This window comes from Dermacentor silvarum, chromosome 10, assembly GCF_013339745.2.
Source record: "Dermacentor silvarum isolate Dsil-2018 chromosome 10, BIME_Dsil_1.4, whole genome shotgun sequence".
NCBI classification, from domain to species: Eukaryota; Metazoa; Arthropoda; class Arachnida; order Ixodida; family Ixodidae; genus Dermacentor; species Dermacentor silvarum.
Window position 1 is genome coordinate 111226864 of NC_051163.1, and position 20295 is coordinate 111247158.

The following is a 20295-nucleotide window of genomic DNA, read 5'->3' on the forward strand; positions in this document are numbered from 1 at the left end:
ATACCTGTATACGTGTTTTCATTTCGCGATATATTGACTGGCGCGGGCAATCTGTCTCATGCGGCACGTTGCAAACGGAGCGAAGTGTGGTACGACTTCCTCGCTAATCGGGCGATCTCGAGGGGCCGCGCGTGAGTGATGCGTGGGCGCGATTCACGGCAGCCGCCGCAGACAGACCTCCGCGCATGCAGCGCTTTCTTTCCGTACAGACGACGCGCGCTACCCTGGCGCCATGTCGTAGCCGTCGTCGCCGCAAAGCCCGTCAAGCCCGCTTCTCTTCTCACGCTTTCGCCATACCCTCCTCCTCCGCTTTCTCCTCGCGCTGTCTTTGCTATCACCGTCTTTCATCTCCCGCTGCGCTCCACGTTCGCTTTCATCCTTCGCTGTGTTCGTTTGCTCGGTTACGAGGGACGACGCCGACGCTCGCCGCAAGAACGGGCGCCTAAGAGCTGTGCTCTAAAACAATGGTACAATCATGGAATATTTCAGGGATATGTCTTTGTGAGCAGAATGTTAACTTGCCCTGTTCCAGTTCGCCTTTCCTCTCCCATTCCTGCTCAGACCATCACCACCGAGAGGGCAGGTCGAAGCCATTTATCACAACTAAAACATTTGCAACAACTCGGGATAGTAGGCAAAGAAAGCTTCGATTTAAAAGTCAGCTTGCGGAAGAACATGTCAGCAGCAATATTTCAAACACTTAGAGTGTATTACTAACATGTCTGCTCTCCGAAGCGATACGTGAAGACCGTCCTAATGATGCTGCTTCCAAAATGACGCGAAGATGGCGCGTACTTACCAATGATGTAGCACACTTGAGCTGCAAGTGCAGGCACTGCATGAATGAAAAACCCCAGGAAAGGTGATCAGGATGAACCGAAAGCCACTGTTTGTATTTTTGTTTTCACTTTCACTCAGGAAGAGAACGATAACTTTATTTATAATCCGGCGAGTTATTCGGGGATTTGGGCGAATACCCCTGCCTAGGTGTCGGCCACGAGCCCTTGAGCTCTGGTGGCTTCCTCGGCCCGCTGGATGGCCCATAGGTGGTCTTCGAGGGCGGAGCTGAGCAGCGTAGTCTCCCAGCGCGTTCGACTCGAGGCTGCGTCCCCGTCTGGAACCCCCCCCCCCCCCCCCCCCCCCCCCCTTGTTTGCACTCCGATAACATGTGTTCCAGGGGTGCGCTGGCCTCACAAAACTTGCATTGGTAGGACGAATAAAGCTCTGGGTAACAGAGATTCAAGATCACCGGGTTTACAAGCGTTCGTGTCTGCAGCTGTCGCCATGCGACCGCCTGTCTCTTGTTCAGTTTCTGGTGTGGTGGCGGAAATTTGCACCTCGCCAGTCTGTACTGTTGCGCTATTTCTCTGTAACTCGTCAGGCGATCCTCCCACTCCCACCCCTCACCAGACGGCGCGGCCAAGGCGGCGGTAGTGTGGTTGGCGGCTCGGTCCGTAAGCCGTCGAGCCGCCCCGTGCGCCGCCTCGTTGCCGGCGAGCGAGGTGGTGTGGGCGGGCGCCCATACTATGTAAACTTCTTCATTCCCGGTTTTGCCGGCGAGTAGTATTCGTAACGCCTCAGGGGAGATGCGGCCGTTGGCGTAGTTGCGAATTGCCGTCTGGGAGTCGCTGAGGCAAAAAAAAAAAAAGCCTTAGCGCTCGGGTTCAGTCTCGGTTCGAGCAGAAATAACAGTTATTTCTGGTTTTCAGTTTTCAGTTCAGTTCCGGTTGGATACCTGGTCCTAGGCGCCAGGAAGAATGCAATAGGAAGAGGACGGCAGTGACACTATACTCACCACGGAGGTACCTTATAATATTACAGAAATAAACGCTTGCGCCCTGAATGTCCAACGAAACAGAATGTCCAATACCGGACATACAGACTCGTTTGACATTCAGGTACTCTGGACATACCATCTCATGAGACACTGCGTCTCGCTGTAATACAGATTGGCCGCCCCTTTCATTGGGCGAAGAGTGGGTTATTTACAGCTATTGCCCCAGGGCGGCACATATGTCACGGACAAACGGGGGCCCCGGGAGTCCACCTGAGTTTGTAATTAAGGAACAGCGGGGCATCAACGCTGGAACCAGGGCTGTCCATGAACTGGGGCCTTGGCGAGCCCCAACCTGTGGGTAGTTCGGATGTCAGGTTTGGTGCCTCCGGTGCCATTTCGCGTTCTGAAAGTGCTGCCAATGTATACTGAATGAAGACATGTTGTTTGCGTTTTGTTCTTGCGAGAATTCACAGTTCACTCATGGCCTGGCAAGGAAGACTGTGGGCCGACAGCTTCATTTGCGTAAGAACGAATGTTGCCGGATGATTGGGTACTCCGGACGAAGCCCAGGCATTCGACACTCTCGAATACTGATGCACTCACCATCTCCATGGACATTGCACGTCATTGGACATATAGTCTAGGTTTGACATTCAGTATTGGTGAACACATATATTCCGTTTGGGTTGGATGCTCCATATCTTTGAACATTTAGCCTCGCCAGTCATGTGACCCATCGGATATTCAGGCCCTGGATCACAAGTAAATAGTTCCAAGCAACCCTCACAATACAGAGACGTTCTTTCTTTCTTTTCTTCTATCTTTCTTTCTTTTCTTTCATTTGTTGTTTGTTTATTTCATTTTTTCATTTATTTTTCTTATTTCGTTTTTTTCTTCATTTCTTCTTGCTCTCGCTCTTTCTTTCTCGTTTTCTATCTTTGCTACTTCCTTTCTCTCTATAGTTCCTTAGTTTATTTCTTCTTATCTTTTTTCATTCATTTATTCTTTCTTTCCTGTGGCTATTCTTCAGCATGAGCAGTGCTATGATACCATTTTCTCCTTCCCCTAAGGTCTCTCAGGGTAAGCGGGCCAGGTTTTGACCCTGATTGTTGACCTCGAATCAGGCAGCCACGGTCACATAAGCGCTAGGAGTAAGTACACGAAACGCCACCATTTAGATTGCACTGCAATCGAGTAAAGAGAGCAGAACTGAAACAGGTGTGATTCTACTGACGATATACATGAAATGATTCGGCAAATAATGCAGATGCAGCACAGAGTAGACAAAGACAGAGAGCCCAATGACAGAACCAATATTCTTATCTGAACAGTGCATTACGCAATACACTCGGTCAAGTTCCTTTATCTTTTGGCGTGACACGCACCAAACAGCACCCAGTCCCGGCAATAGTGCGTGTACATATATCTAATCGCGGTGAGCAAGGTTCGGTGTGCCTTCTCGAAACGGCGTCCATCATTGCGAGTTGAAGCAAAAAGTGTTTGCGATTTGGAAGCGATCACAGAGCACCGGCATCATGCGCGTCGCACCGGCTTGGAGCGTTCTCGGGCTGACGCTCGCGTTGGCGCCATGGAAGTCGCAGACAGCTCCTGCGGCTCGGCCGGCGGCTCGATGGAAGCACCCAGGTAATTACGCGTATAAGCGTAGTGATCGACGGGCCGTTTGATGGAACGAATTTAACGGCGCAACCAGACTTTTACGAAAGGAATTACGTACAAATATATTTACCTGTAATCAATTACATTTCTTCGTAATCCTGTAATTTAGTGATTACATTGTTTACTAGTTAACGCTCACTGTAATTCAATCACTTTTTACAGCAGCCAATTACATGTAAAGAGTTAAATTTTTTTACGAAACAAGCTTTCACAGTCTACGCTGCTTCGAGCGCTTAAATTTTGGGGGAACTACAGTGTGCGAAAGGATGCAGACCCGTACATGGTTTTCTCCCTTCCCACAATCAGCGCCCTGCAGCTCCTCCTCGATCACCTGAACATGACAGGGTTGTAGAATTGCACGCCTCCATTGGAAGTCCGGCCTCTGAGCTTCTCTCTTATAGTTAATCTTTCTCTCTCTCCTGGAAGCGTTCTTGAGCGGACTTCGTAGGCAGTAATAGCTGCTGGTCAATTCTCCTTCGCTTAGTGCATCGAATGACTTCTCTGATACAGAAAGAAGTGCTTGGCCTAAACGCATGTTTCTGTCGGATATGTGACTCATAGATCTATTCTTGCAATTGCAACACACGGACAGTATTTTTAAGACTGAATAATTGCCAGCATTGTTTTGAATTGCATTACAGGTTTCGCCACCTTTTGAAAGAACGTGAACGTTTGCTGGCATCCTACAGTTATTAGTTTAGGTTTAAATGGCTAACGAGTGAAGGACGGCGGGAGGAGCTCCGTTCACGAGATGTTGACCGACAAACTGAAACGGCGCTTCTATGCCTCGATAGCCAATGCCAGTGCCACTTGATGACTGGGCATAAACTATGGATATTTGCTTATTTTTTACAGCGCAGCTGTTAAGGGCTCCGACGGTCGTGTCCGCGTGTAGAAAAAAAAATACACCATCTTCCCGTAGGGGAACCCTGAGTAGTATGCGTAGCAGCCATGGAGTCGACTCAAGTTCCCATTAGTTTTCAGATCGGCCTGTCGCCGCTGCCGTTTCGTGGCAGCGGCTCGAGCCCTCTTCTCCGCGGCGCTGTCCACGGCGCTGACACTGGCGTTGACGCTGGCGCTCTCCGTGGCACTCATCGCGGCGTTGCGGGAGGAGAATGAGAGGACGAAGTGAATGATGATGAGTGGGTGAAGCACCTGGGGATCATTCGGGCAAAACGCGAGAAGCGTTCTCCGGAAGCCGGAAGCTGGCTTCCGGAACCGGAACCGGAAGTGGAACCGGAAGCGGAAGTGGACGCCGCACGGCGGAGGGAGGGAGGGAGTGACGTAGCCCCGAGCATAAGATGCTTCGCATCTAAAACTCTCAGTTGCCGTATGCTGTATGTGCGAGTGAAAGCGCGCGAGGGACGCGCGCTTGCACGGGGAGCGAACGCACGGCCTTCCGTCGCGTGGAAGGCCGTGGGGAGACGGGAGGGAGGGAGGGGAGGCGATGTTTAGCTGCGGCACCAAATGCGTATCTTGCGAATGGGCGTTTTGTTTCGCACTTTTAATATTTTAGTCTGAGAATATTTAACATAAAAGGCGTGCGCTGCCAGTGTTTTGTTTCATGACATTGGTTTATGGGCTGTCATTCTCAAAATTCTGAGGAGCTGTATAAACTTGGACATGCAGCTGCAGCACCAGCAACGTGCAGAACTGTTGGCGACGCGGCGGCGTTTGGCTCGCGTTCGCACAGAACACGCGCGGCGTTGATGACGTGTTTATGAAGAACGTGGCAACCTTCGCCGTACACCATATGGCCGTGTGCCGTTGCGACCATAAGACCATGGTCCGTGTGGTCACTAAATAAATGAAATCCACAGGATTATATATATTTCTCATTCGTTATTAGTTCAAATAACCAATTACACCTTCACATCCTAATAGTCATGATTGGAAATACATAATTACCACCATAGTACAGCTTCGCTGGTCTTCCATCTCCAGCCCAGTGAAAGGGCTGACAGTTTTATTTTACTGGCCTATCGGGAGCGCCTTCCGTTAGCCCAAGCTACAATATGAAGCGCTGCTCTTCGTAGAGAACCCAGGCCATCGCGACACTGAGTAACTACAATCTTGTGAGCGAGGTGTTTATAACGTTACAACAGAACCTTTATCTGCAGCGCGCACATCAAGCAAGTTTAAAGTGTCACTGCAGATATCTTCAAAAGAAGACGAGAGAAGGTTACCGAAGATAATTTTGAAAAGCAATTCTTAGTGCAAATAAACAACGCCTGAAAGGCTGCAGAGGACGCATTGGAAGAACCAGCCCAACTCTTTCTATTTACTGTATTTGTGCAACCCATGAAGTGCGGGCGCCCCTATACGTAGGACAAACGGGAAATTGCCTCAACGATCGCCTCAGGGAGCACGCCACCAAAAAAAAAAGAAGCAGCAATCTTGCTCTGAATTGCAGGTCGTGCGAATGCATCCCCCTTTTTAAGAAAGCCACCATCATCGAGAAGCACGCTGACCAGCGAACGCGCGAAATTATCAGGGCATATGCAATCTACCAACGTGGTCCTTCATGCATCAGTTCCCCATCCATCCAGTTATCAGACAAGGAAATCTCGTATCTGCGAATACCCATCCACCTGCAACCCCAAGTTATTCTTCTCATGTTCATCACGCCGTTTATGTTTTCACTCTTGATACTCTGCCTGTATATTCCGCGCTCGCGCAATAAACATATCTGTTGGTCAGCGCCTGTGCCATGTGCCCCTTTTCTGTGTCCCGTTTTTGCCCTATATTCTGAAGTATCTGGTAAGTTAGCTGAACCAAATTTTTGGACGTGCTCCTAACGTGGGGACTTTTCGTCTATCATTTAGTCCAGTAGGGACACCCGGCCATTACTGGCAATTACAATTCAGTACCTACGCTACAGCCTCCCAGTGTTGTCTAATACGTGCAAGTCAAGTGTTCGCTTATTGGAGAGTTTACAGGGCCAAGCATTGCGCACTTGCTTAGGACTTCCTCGCTGCGCGTCAACACCTGCAACAATCGTCCTCGCCAAAGATCATCAGATCGAAACATACGGTGCAGTGCATTGTCTCAGGGCGCATATTCGTCATCTTTCCCGCGTCCCCGATCATTAGTTGGCGTACTTGCCTTCGCCGAGACATCTCTTCACCAATCCAGATCGCAGAGGCAGCAAGGCCTTCATTCCTCTTGTGATGCCTGCAACAGCCTCAGGTGCGCCTAAGTATTCCGGCAGTAAAGAAGAAGGCCAATCACGCAAGAATAGCTCTGAAACAGATGACGCTACTATTATTGAATGAGACCTACGGGGACCGAATACACATCCATACCCACGGTTCGGTCTCATCTACCAGCTATTCAGGTGCCGTTGTCATTCCGGCTACGAAAACCACACTCAAGTTCAAACTATCATATGTGACAACATCAACGGCGTCAGAGCTTGCTGCCCTGCGTGCTGCTGTACAATACCTCCTGCAAGAGACACCTCAGAAATGGGTCATCTTTTGTGATTCTAAAGCAGCACTTCAGAGTATGCATTTTGCCATTTATCACAGGACTCATGAGCAGCTGGCATATGAGATAAGAGGAGACCACCATCCAGCTATCGTTAAGGGGCATAAAAATATATTTCAGTGGCTACCTGGGCGTACCAGCATCGCTGGCAATGACCTCTCCGACGAAGCCGCCCGGTCTGCTCACCCGGAAGGCCGAACAGTCCCAATCCCCTTATCTAGGACCGACGCTGCAGGAAAGCTTCATATCGTGGCTAAAGCTATGACACATAAATATTGGTCTTAACCTCCCGAAGCGTCATCTGCACAAATTTGACCCATCCTTGAAGCTACAAGTGCCATCAAACATTTCCCGCTCTGAGGCGACAGTATTGTGCCGCCTCTGGCTCGGGGTGGCATTTACAAAGGCTTACTCGTTCCGCATTAGAATGGGGGATACGCCCATGTGCGACTCTTGTGGAACCAGAGAAACAATCGAACACGTCTTACGTCTTTGTCCCCAGTTCGACGTTGAGCGTGAAGCTCTCCGGACAGCGCTGAACCGGCTGGACTCAAGGCCATTTTCGGAAATGAAGATCCTTGGACCATGGCCGTATGCGTCGATGGCACAGAAAGCCATGAAAGCCTTGTTGCACTACCTCAATTCGACAGGTCTTGGGGACCGTCTGTAGACTTCATGCGAAGTTTCAAATGTGCCCGAAACTGTGCTCTCTATATTTCCTTTCTCTCTCTTTTCATTCCTATACCTCCTTCCCCCAGTGCAAGGTAGCAAACCGGACGCGCATCTGGTTAACCTATCTGCCTTACCTCTCTTCTATTACCGTCTCACTCTCTTCACGAACTTCGGTTCACCAAATTTGATGAAAGCAATGTTTGTCTCGTCGTGGCAGCAACAGATATCCCAACAGGGGTAGGTCTTCTTCTCTATTGGGAAGTTCATGTCGGTGCCAGCGGCAACCTCAGTAATACTGTTGGAAAATTTGAACAGAACACAATGAGTAGGCAAAGAGCCGCGCAGGCGATTTTTTGGGTATCTATATTCCGCGTGCTCCATTCAAATTTTCTCCGGTAACGTTTTCACAATCCTAGATAACGCGAGAATTTCTGTACAGCACTTCGGTCGCGCAGTATAATAATCTTGCTCTGAAGCCCAGAGCATAGCCGGCGCCTCCGTAGACGAAAGTGGGAAGCAATGCAAAGTTCTCTGTCAGAGCAATAGAAGAAACCGTTCGTTCCTTAACAGTAAAAAAAGTTGTTTAGTATTTCCGCAACATTGCATTTTATGTTTGGCCCTTGCATATCAGTGGCTCGAGGCACTTCATGACTGCTCATACATTTCCTATGCTAGAGATCAGAAGGAGCGACAGTGGTTCGCGGCGATAGTTCTACATTGTCACGGAGTATCATAAAGTGCCCTGACCATTGGACCATCGGTCGGAACTTGGAGCGTAAAACTGTCAGCAGCGTCGTTTTCGGGCAAACTTATGTGCGAGTGAAGGCACTGGGATTCTAGATTTAACCCTAAGGGGGGTAACTGCTTCAGCCTGCACAATGACCTTACCAGCCCCGGGTGACCAAGCGACTCCGATCAAAAGCGTCCCTACTACACCGCATTCTTGCCCTGTCAGCTCGAACTTCAGAGTGGCGACACAAGATAGGGCTGTCTGTATCACTGGTGTATGAGAATGCCATAGCAGAAAGCCAGAACAACGCAAGTGTTGTCAGTTCACAACTTTGTTTTTGTCTTGGGTTTGGTGGCTCTGCCGTAACTTAGCTGTAAATCCGCTCCAACTCACGTTTCTGTCCTTTTGCAGTCCCCAGTGTGTTCGCATTGTCGCAATCATGTGGACGTGAAACATTACTTGATAGAATAGCCAGAGTTCGTCGAAGAGCCAAAGATCCTTCTTGATGAATGGAGTCGTAGAGCGGCTCGGTGCGCCAACATGGAGACCTTAGTATTCCCGCAGAGACTCTGAATTTTCTTGAAGAGATATTGCTTCCCACTGAAGCTTCATAAGCTAATTTCTCGATTGAGTGGTGACTTGCTAATGGCTACCAATCGCTTGATATAGTAAGACTTCACTTATTGGAACCACGGAGGCATCGTATCTTTCCTTCATCTCACCGCCTCGTTTATTACTAGCGAAAGCGTTTGTTTTAAGCGACATAATTACGTCACTCTTACTGTGTTGCGTGTTTACCCCACGTAAGGTAACATGAGATGCTCAGGCGGAGTACTTTCCAGCATGCTTTCGCAGAGCTACTTCGGCACCCTCCCCCTTATTCTACTCTCCTCATGTTGCCGTAGCTGCTGTTGTCTCTTGCGGAGGCTAAAAAGTTGCTGCAGACTTTCCATGTTAAGATTATTCGTTATAAACAACAGCCTGACAAACTGGGTAGGAGGTAAGCGTAAGAATTACGAGGAAGAAGCCGCTGACCTTGAAGTAAAGATTTATTCTCGTCATTATTTGTAGCCGACGTGCTACAAATAGGGTCACAAGAGATAACTGCGAAAACATCACAGCCGTGTGGGACAACTATGTTGTTTTTTCGTAGCTTTTCCTTGTACTATTTTCTTGTGTGATTACGACGAAAGTGCGCCGTGCAGACTGTAGCCTGTTTGTTGTACAGATAATTAAAAGAGAAAGGGAAAGATCGTCAGTTAGCAGTCTGCGTCTTGTTCTCGAGTCCAACCCAGTTTATTGCGCTGTTGTGAACAATGAACTCCTACTAACTTGGCCAGTTCAATACTTATCCTGTGCTCATCGCCATTCTCGTAAGTTCTTATGCTACCAAAAAAAAGTTCGCTCATTTTTTTCTGGCTCACAGTAGCGTAAGAAACAGCTCTGAATGACTGCTAGTACAGTGATTACACGTTTCGGCACTCGTACGGTAACCAGAGACAACGCATGTATAATTAAGGAACATGTATTATGTCCCGTGACAGTGGCCCCTTCCAATTCTTACCATTCTTCACCGCCTGCCCCAAGAAAATCGGCTATTATGCACCGCATATTATACCTTTGCCTCAAGCGCTTTCGTCAACGTATGTCCCGATCTGCAGCTCTGATGCTAGGCCAAAACTGCCTGCAGATCAATGGCTTGGATTCAAAACTGACTTAGACTAGCTACCTAATGCATAACGACAATTACGATGACGCTGCATGACGCGATATTTTTTTCGGTGAGATTGGGACACTTTCTCGGGAGATTTATGGCCACGTCCGTACTATCGGAAGTATTGGTCGGAATTTGGCAGTCTCGACTGACAAGTCACTGTTTGAAATAAAGATATATTCATTCATTATCGGATAAATCAGAATTGACAGGTATGTGTACGTGCTAAATAACATTACGCGTTCAAACGTCCTAAAACAATGCGCGGGACAAGCAGCGTTTTCACATTCCACTCTTATCAGAGCACGTCAATCGTCACAGTAAGACGTCATAGTTGCAGAGCCATCGCTGGGGGCGTTTCAAAAACGATGCCTCCGATAGATGCGGCAGGCTCTCTCTCACACTGACGCGAAAAGTAATGGCGCTATCTTTGCCGTTATCCGAACAAGGTTTGTGCACTACGTTATCGTGACCGAGGTGCAAACTTCGACTTGACTCATGTGACATAAAACTATCAGGGCGGTCGTTTCTCTTTGTTCTCGGAACTTCAAGCTTGTCGCATAGCTCGAGTACTGTTGAGGGGATGAATGGTGATTTCGAATACACTTCATATCGTGTATTCTATCTGTACTTGCTCAATACGGTGGAACCTTGGATATGATCGTGAGTTGACAACATTCAGAGAAAAAAAAAAAAACATGACAGTTGAGGTACACGATGCGGGCACTCAGAGCTGCGAAATTATGCGAAGTTTCAAACGATATATGTCTGTTCGGTCGTCTGGTCATTTCAGACGGCCGAACAAAGACACACACACACCGAGAGAGAGAGAGAGAGAGAGAGAGAGATCAACTTTGCAAAGATGTACGTGTTTCGTTTTGAACCCCGTTATTTCGTTGCTTGTGCTAAGGTGACCAGCGTCAAGCGTTATTGGGCAGCTCTCGTCGGCATTGTCATGGTACTAACAATTTAGAGCCTACTTCAGCATCGCTACGTTCTGATGCTACAGCTAATGCTTAACAAAGTGCCCTTACCAACGCCTTGAATGGGAAGTGCAATTGAGAATTGATTGTAATATTGTCAGGATCGTGCACTTAGCTCAAAAAATAAACATGTCAACTAAGTTGGTTTCCGTGTATTGTTTCTACGCGGGCAAACTTTGCGAATGCATGACATAGAAGATACAAAACGTAGAAATGGCATCTTCATGAAGTAACAATAACATTTCTACAGTAATATAACATCACATAAAGCCAACACTCCTAGTATTAATACAAGCAGCTAGCAATGAAGCTTAGTGCCCATGATTGCCACCGTACAAGGGATCCGCATAATTGTGTGCGCTAATCGATGTTCCAAACTGTCTGGCACGCTCCCCACTGGGGGGGGGGGGGGGGGGCGCTGATTCCACGAGGGCATTTTGCGTTTCTTCCGCGTTTGTTATCCTAAGTACGTTCATTGTCAACTTTTTTATGTTTACTATCAAACCTGCTAAAATGTGGTTCTCACTAACTAGCCCACACGGTAAATTCAGCGAAAAGATCAATAAGTACTGGCGGATTGTGTTCTCTTGATCGGCAAGGTGTAATATTACAAGCCACTTTCTTGCACTGTTCCCTAGGAACTTTCATAACTGCGTCTCAAATACAAATTATAACAATTCGTAGATAGCATGTGCGAAATTGACAGGTGTGTGTTAGATAAGCACACAGAAAGGAAAAGAACTAAGTAATTTCAAATAAATATAGTGTTCTTTCAAAATTCTATTTATTCGTTACATTTATTGTAACAGGTTGGTGAGTAGAAGAGAAGATAGTAGAAGTTTCATTTCTTGAATTTCGCGTCGAAACCCCAGCCCAGGTATACGTCACAGTGACGTCGTGGATTTCAAAGTGTTTCTTTCGCATTTGAGTGGTTTTGGGTCAGTAAAAGATGCCGAAAGCTTTCTAAGCTTACATTGTCGAAATACCCTCTTCGTTATGTCACATTCCTCATACCATTATCCCGCCGTCGTGGATCTCCTAGAATACAATGCCAGTCAAAATTACCGAAAAAAAAAAAGACATGGGCAGCTTGCGCTAGTTGTGCAAACTGGAGTAAATAGCGGAGCTGGTGATCGACCTAGCTTTTCTTCCTGGTTTTACTACGCTCAATTGGCTAAGTTTTGCTAGGAAATGCTAAGTGCTGCTAGGCATGGTATTCCGAATCGGCTCGCCGCCGACGCAGAGATTCGAGCTTGGCCGCGCGATGCGCTTCAAGGTGAGCGGCTTCTTCACCGGGTGTCCGAATCTTCTTTGGTCCTCCCATGTCAAGGCTACATGTACTCGCCACAGAGTCAACGAGAGTTCTGCCGCCGTCGCGGCGGCTCCCAGCTTTAGCTACAATTCTAGCCACTGTACTTTAGCTCCCGGTGACGTCACCGCCATGCTGCGCCTACACACTTTTCGGGGCGTGGCTGGTCGAAACCTGCCGAGCCGCCGCCAGAGGCGCCTGCTGCAGTCTAGGAGCCACGCGCATTCGGCGCGAACGCGGGGACACGGTGAAACGCGCGCGCCGTCGGCAGCAGCTCTGCGCGTTGCATCGTTCGTGCTGCTACAATTTCTCTCTCTCTCTCTCTCGCTCGCATTTTCTCTTTCCCTCTCACTAGCATTGCGGGCGCCGCGCGCATGCTCTCCTGCTCTCTCCTTATAACGTCCCATGTCAAGGCAACATGTGCACAGCACGGAGAGGAGGCGAAACACAGGCCGCTCCGCGAGGTAGATGCTAGACAACCCTGCTTACTCATCGCTCAGTCACGGCGGCCGCATTTCGATGGGGGCGAAATGCGAAAACACCCGTGTACTTAGATTTAGGCGCACGTTAAAGAACCCCAGGTGGTCCTAATTTCCGGAGTCCCCCACTACGGCGTGCCTCATAATCAGAACTGGTTTTGGCACGTAAAACCCCATATTATTACTATCATCGCTCAGTGGCGATTTTGCGGCTCGCGGCACAAGTTACGGTCGGCTTAAACAGCTGCGCTGTTAATTACTAACACCCAGCAGCTGTCGTCAATATCTATGACGTCACGGCGAGCTAGCACGGGAATTTCAAAGTGGTTTCACCACCCGTCTCTGGTTCTTGCGTCTTTTCCAGCCTACCCAGACTCTTGTCACAGTAAGGAGGGCTTATGTGATATTGAAGAAGCGTAATTTACTAATAAAACTCCCATAATTTTTCACTTTAGTGGCCGATCCCAGAGGCCGCGTCTTCTCCTAGATCGGCCCACTTTTCATACCGCTTACTCCGTGATCACCACAGTTTTCTAATGCACCCTACTCGGCGTGAAGCCGACTGAGCAGACGCAACATATCCCGCAAATGAAGGCGTAAAAAAGTTTTACTTAATTAAAGGAATTATGCGCTTGAATGCATATACTTGTGTCAGTGAGGATATTTAAGTATCATTTGCTGTTCCACTGCGCAATTACGCACAGAACAAAGTTGGTCATCGGCACACCTGTAGGGATAGTGCAGCTTGGGTTCCATATAAGCCGCTTCATTATATAATTGCTCCCCTGTGAGAGATATTCGTCAACAAATCAGCAGCCATGGTCGGCAAAGCCCGGGAGAGTTCGCTCAAAAAAGCTTCGCTTTCATGTGAACTAGAAGTTTCCTGTATTTGCCCAAGATAATTCATAAAGCAAGTGCTACTTCTTAACGCAGTTTCCTCTAGGCCCCGGTAAGTGCGAAATCTGTGCCTTATTGTGTGTGTCTGAGGGGGGAGGGGAGCATGCATAACATAAGGGTGTTTTCTGGCGCTAAGCAGAAGCATTGCATTCTTTATTGTGCAGGAGTACTGGCCTTGGAAAGAGCAGGACACTTCGAGGGAGACATCCTCCGGCCACGAAACCACGCCTCTGATGTGAGTAGTGCCTTTCCTCACTTTCACACTACCTTCCACGTAAAAAGTGTCCGCATTGCCCTCAGACGGGGGTGGCGGTGTCACATGGTCTATTTCCGACGATCGTGTTGCCGCTCTTAGCCACCGCGTAATGTGATTTTGTGATGTGTTTTTGTCACCGATCTCGGAGGCATGCGGGTGTTAATAGAGATGGAGAAGGCAGGCGCATGTCGGCACAGCAAACAGATTTTTAATAGCGCGCATACTCAAAAACATCAAACTAAAAATCAAGCACACTAAAGCATAGCGAACAAATACAAGTACAACTTAAAGCTTCATGCACTAAACAAATTCTACTTTGCGCCTACGCTTGTCCGTGGCGGCTAATCCTTCAAAGTCAGGCAACCCTGTCCTATCTCGCTGAAACGCACGCCTGAAACGCTACAAAGAGTCACCTTGCTGCACCCGTCGTTGCGCGTGTGTTCCGGCTTGTCGGCTCTTTTTCCCCAGCGGTTGGTGCTCTCGTTGATGATGTAGTCGCCTTGTGTAGTCGCCGGTGGTGAGCTCGTCGGTACTTCGTCAGTGATGAGCTCGTCAGTAATTCTTCAGTGACGGCGCTCGGCGTTGCTTAGGCCCACCTGCATAGGCCTAGCGTCGGGATGCGTCGCAACGTCTTCATGAGTGCCGACGTGGCGTCCCGAGGGGAATCGAACGTGCCGGTCTGCCGCGGAAGAGGGATCCTCTCTGGGGTGCCCGGTCCTGCCGTGAGAGGATGCAGCCAGTCCAGGAGCCTCGCTCGAACTTGCCGAGGTCGACGGCCGCACCTTGGACGGCCAACGTCACGAACTCAGCCAGACCCCCAAGTCTCCCGTCGCCAGAGCGGAGCTGGCGATGCGACCTTCCTGGCCCGGCGGTGGTGGTGAAAACGTTTATTGAACAAAGAGAGAGGGTGAAGCCCGTGAGCTCCATGAAACTAGGTGTCATCCTTAGTCCGGGACGTCATTGGTCGAAGCCGCCACTCGAGCCCGTTGGACCAGAGCTCGTTGTTTCTCTAGTCCGGAGCTGTTGAGCACGGTCGCCTCCCAGTCCTCTCGAGTTGGGTGGGGAATAGGGGATAGTTTGGGATTCTGTTGGCAGGCCCAGACCATGTGATACAGATCTGCCAAATTACCACAGTGCTGACATTGTCCATTGATTTTGGGATCGAAATGCTTTACTATAGCTGGGCAGAGCAACGTATTAGTTTGGAGGCGCCGTAGGACGCGTTCTTCAGTTTTGGATAGGCCTTTTGCCGGAGGGGGGTACACCCGGCGCTGCTCGCAGAAGTAATGTCGAATTGCACTGAACCGTAGTAGGGGAGTAGGACATTCAGGCTGTTTAGGGCAACAGGGAGGTTCCCGGGGAATAAGTGCGCGGGCTGCTGCGTCTGCAGCTTCATTACCTCGAAGGCCCTGATGGCCTGGAGTCCAGATTATTCGTTTTGGTGCGGGATCCCGATCCCTGATGCAGAGTCTCAGAATTTTGTTGGCTAGTGGAGAGATTTCCCCTGCCAAGTAGTTTTCACAAGCCCTTCGAGAGTCTGTGAGTATGCATTGGGATTGAGGGTGTGCAGCCGCCAAGGCGACAGCGACTTCCTCTGCTTGGTTTATATTCGCGGCTCTAAATGAGAGTCCGTCCACCTGAGTTCCCTGATGTACAACCGCCGCCGTGTAATATCCCCTGGGCGAAGGTCCGGCTACATCCACATAGTAAACTCCAGAACGGGAGCCAAGCTGTCTTTCTTGCGCTTTGGCACGCGCCTGTCTTCGTCCTTCATTTGCTTCTTTCGTCATATTACGAGGGAGTGGGGGCACCCAGAGTTTGGTGCGCCACAGCTCTGGGATGCGCTCCGTGTGTGCAGGTTCGCAGTTGTGTTGAATGCACAGGTGTTCTAGCAGGCGACGCCCCGGGGCGGTCTGCATAAGCCGTGTGTATTGATTTGTGAGGAGCGCCTCCCTGAGCTCCTGAATAGAGTTAAGGACCCCCAAGGCAGATAGTTTCTGATTGGAAGTGCTGATGGGCAGGTCTAAGGCGCGTTTGGTTACTTTCCTGAGGATTACATCAGCCCTGTTCTCGTCGTGTTTAGTCATTATTAAATACGGAGTTGAGTAAAGAATCCTGCTGGTTACAAAGGCGTGGGCGAGCCGAAGCGCGTCCCTACCTCGTAACCCCCCGCGTTTGTTTGAGACTCGGCGGATCATACGTCCTACCTGTTCCCCTACTTTGCTTAACTTGTCCAACGTAGTTCCGTTTTTTGTTCTGTTATTTATGAGAAGGCCTAAGATTCGGATCTCAGAGACCACCCGAATGGAACCCCCTGATAGAGTCAAGTCCAGGGTCGTTCTGTATTTTACGTTTGCTCGGATATGTAGGAGTTCGGATTTAGCTGTAGCGCACTGCAATCCGCATTGAGTCGCGTAGGCGTCCACGATGGAGGCGGCCTGCTGGAGACGGTCTTCCATTTCGCCTATACTGCCCTGATTTGCCCAAATTGTGACATCATCGGTGTATAGTGCGTGATGTACCCCCTCTATCTGTGCCAAAACCTGCGGGAGCTTCATCATAGCTATATTAAATAGTAACGGGGAGATGACCGCCCCTTGCGGGGTCCCTCGCGTACCCATTTGTCCATGTTCCTCATCATCTACGCGGAGAATCGCCAGCCTATCTGAGAGGAAGGCTCTGATATATGCAAAGGTTTTCCTACCGCAATGAGTGTGGCTTAAGTTGGTCAGAATGATCTCATGTTTAACATTATCGAACGCACCTTTAAGGTCGAGAGCAAGAATAGCCCTGTCATTGTGTGTCGAATAGGTGGGTTGGATGATGTCTCGATTTAGTTGAAGGAGGACGTCTTGTGCAGACATATGTGGCCTAAAACCAAACATGGTATCCGCGAAGTATCCCTTACTTTCGAGGTACGGAGAGAGGCGGTCTCTAACCATGGCTTCCATGAGTTTGCCTATACGCACGAAGTAAGTGATATGGGCCTGAGGTTGTCTGTACTAATTTGCTTGCCGGGTTTGGGAATGAAGGTGACTAATGCTGTTTTCCAATCGATTGGAAGCGGTTGGCCGTCCCAGATCGCGTTAATGTATTCCAATAGATGCCAATAGGTATCATCCGACAGATTTACTAGAAGTGTTACAGTGATATGATCTCGGCCCGGGGCGGTGCCCCTGCGCATTTTGCCCAGCGCCGCTTTCAGATCATGCATGGCAAATGGAGCATCGAGTTGATGGTTTTCCCTGCCCGCGTATTCGTATGCAGTCTTGTCCGGGTCCAGCATGCGGCATAGGTATTTATCGCAAAGAGCATCGGCTAGCTGGGAATTGGTTCCATGAAAGCCTTGCAAGGCCCGGCGGAGCTGTTTTTGTGTTTCTACTCTGGTTTGCGTGGGGTCAATGAGACTGCGGAAAAGGCGCCATGCGCCCTTCGAGTTCATCTGCCTAGCTACCGCATTGCATCGTTCTGTCCAGTTTGAGTCGTTGAGTTGCGCCGCGTATTCCTCCGCTTGCGTGCTCAGCTCAGCTATTCGAAGTTTGAGCTTGCGGTTGAGTTTGTTTTTCCGCCAGCGTTTGGTTAAACTCCTGCGGGCCTCCCAAAGATGGAGTAGGTGATTGTCTGCTGCAGGAATGTCTTCCGTGGTCTGTAGGATTGTGACACACTTCGAGTTTGTGGCAGTGAGTTGTTTCGCCCATTCTATGTACCCACCCGCTCCGAAAACAGAGGGGATTGCATGAGAGCGAAAAGCTGTCCAATTTGTAAGCTTGGCTTGGCTCCACGTTGTGCGGGCTACTTTAGCGGAAATAGTGATTTTGAGGAGACAGTGATCGCTACCGAGTGTATCGTCCAAGTTTTCCCATGTTGCATGAGATATATTTTTAACCAAAGTTAGATCCGGGCATGTATCCCGGTTTACATAATTTCCAACTCTAGTGGGTTGCATCGGGTCTGTAAGGAGCGATAAACGGAGCGTGGAAATGAGTTCTGCCAATTTGCGACCTTTGGCGATTTCGCGAGTGTAGCCCCAATGGTAGCTGGGGGCATTAAAGTCACCCACGATCACTAGTGGATGCTTATCCGCATCCCTAACTGCTTTATAAAATATTTCGTTGAAGACGCTTCGCTTGCATTTGGGGGAACTGTAAACATTAAGGACGTATACGCTAGGGTCTCGTCTTTTATTAGGTAGGATGTTGACCATCGTGTATTCATGCCCCTCCGAGAGATCGAGGTCTATCTGACGAGCGGTACACTCCTTATGTACGAGAATACAGGTGGACGTCGATAATCCACCGACAGCGCCGTTCATCCCCGATCACGCCTCGGCTCACGCGCCTTGAGAGCTCGTGCCGTTCCGAACACCGTGCTTCACGTGCTCCTCTTCTTTTTCGCGCCGAAGGCGGCCTCTTACATATGACAGATTTAGGTGATGACACCTAAATATACTTAAGTATTGTCAACGATTACATACTCCAAACATGACAAATATTTCTGCGGAAGATGAATACTTCAAATGAACCAACAAAGAAAAAGCTAAACAAGTTATGATGTTTTCCGAGCTAGAACCACGATCTGATTATGAGGCACGCCGTCACGGGGGACTCCGGGTGCATTTTCTTTTTTTCCGTCTACGGTTCGTAAACGCGCACCCAAGGGACGGTACACGACCGTTCTCGCGTCCCACCGCCATTGAAATGTGGCCATCGCGTCCGGGATCGAACCCGCGACCTCGCGGTAAGCAGCTCGCAACGCTGCTTAAATACGCATTTTGTGCCGCAGCTTTAACGTCGCCTGCCCTCCCTCCCTCCCGTCCCCCAACGGCCTTTCGTGCAATAGAAGAAGTCACGTTTGCTCTACATATATGGTGATTGTAAAGGAGGAAAGAGACGCTTAATTCTGCAGCCTTTCATGGAGCACGGCGCCGAACGCGCGCTTGCTCTCCGACGTGCGTTCGCTCCCCGTGAAAGCGCGCGTCCCTCGCGCCCGTTCACTCGCAGATACAGCGTCCGGAGCGCGGCGACGATTTCGTCGCCGTTGACGTCATATGGAACCTCACGGCGACGGCGCCGACGACGCCGACGGCAGAACTCGCTTTGGAGTGACCATATAATTGCTATCGCAATAAAAAACAGGCAGTACTGTTGCGCTTGCGTATCTAGTTTCCTTTTCTTCCGCTCTTCTGTGGTGGTGGTATATAAACTAATCAGAAAGACGAGTTGCCGTTCTCCATTTTCAATTTCACTTCTCTTCTGTCATCGTAATGGGAGGGGCACGTACAGCCCGGACTCTCACGGAGCAACGCGCCTTGAAAAGCGATGGCGAGAACAGATGCGAGAGTGCAATCGGCGCCGGCGGGCCCTAAACACCAATTGTCCACCGATCAAGACAAATAATGACCACCGATCAAGACAAATAATGACCACCGATCATGACAAATAATGACCACCGATCAAGACAAATAATGACCACCGATCAAGACAGAAAGGCGAAGCATCAATTGCGATAGCAAATTTGTAGAGAGCTATACGGAGTAAGGATAGTAGTTTTATCAGCTGTGTAAACTTGGGTATGCAGCAGCACCGGCAACACGCAGAACTGTTGTCGACGCCGTCGGCGTTTTGCCCACGTTCGCATCAAACGCGCGCGGCGTTGGTGAGTGCCATCCGGCTCGGAGGTTTTCGACGAGATCAGAACGGGACACTCGTCGAGCAGCGTCGGAAGTCTTTACAACCTTCTCGCCTCGCAACGTTTGTATATATATAGGCATTTGGTGCCGCAGCTAAACGTCGACTCCCTTCCCCCCCCCCCCTCCCCCCATGGCCTTTCGCGCGTCGGAAGAAGTCGCGTTTGCTCTACATATATGGGGATTGTAAAGGAGGAAAGAGACGCTTAATTCTGCAGCCCTTCGGGGAGCACGGCGCAGAACGCGCGTTTGTTCTCCGCCGCGCGTTCACTCCCCGTGAAAGCGCGCGTCCCTCGCACCCTTTCACTCGCGCATACAGCGTCTGGCGCGCGGCGACGATTTCATTGCCATTGACGTCATACGAAACCTCACGGTGACGGCGACGGCGAAGGCGACGACGACGGCAGAAATCCGCTTTGGAGTGTCCATATAATTGCTATCGCAATAAAAAATGTATGTGCGTAACTTTCGTAACGATGACCACCAATCAAGACAATAAATGTGCTCGTACCTTTGTTCAAAACTCTGTCTCATGTATGTGTCGTGTGCTAAACAGCTTCGCTGGTCATCCACCTTCACAGAGTGGAATGGCTCATGATTTATTTTACTTGGCTTGGGGGCTTGAA

At 49.5% G+C, this 20295-nt stretch overlaps 1 pseudogene; it reads left to right on the forward strand.

The window, feature by feature from the left end:
- Positions 1–3198: 3198 nt before the first annotated feature.
- LOC119466479 (astacin-like metalloprotease toxin 5) overlaps positions 3199–20295 on the forward strand; it is a 32845-nt pseudogene continuing 15748 nt past the window's right edge.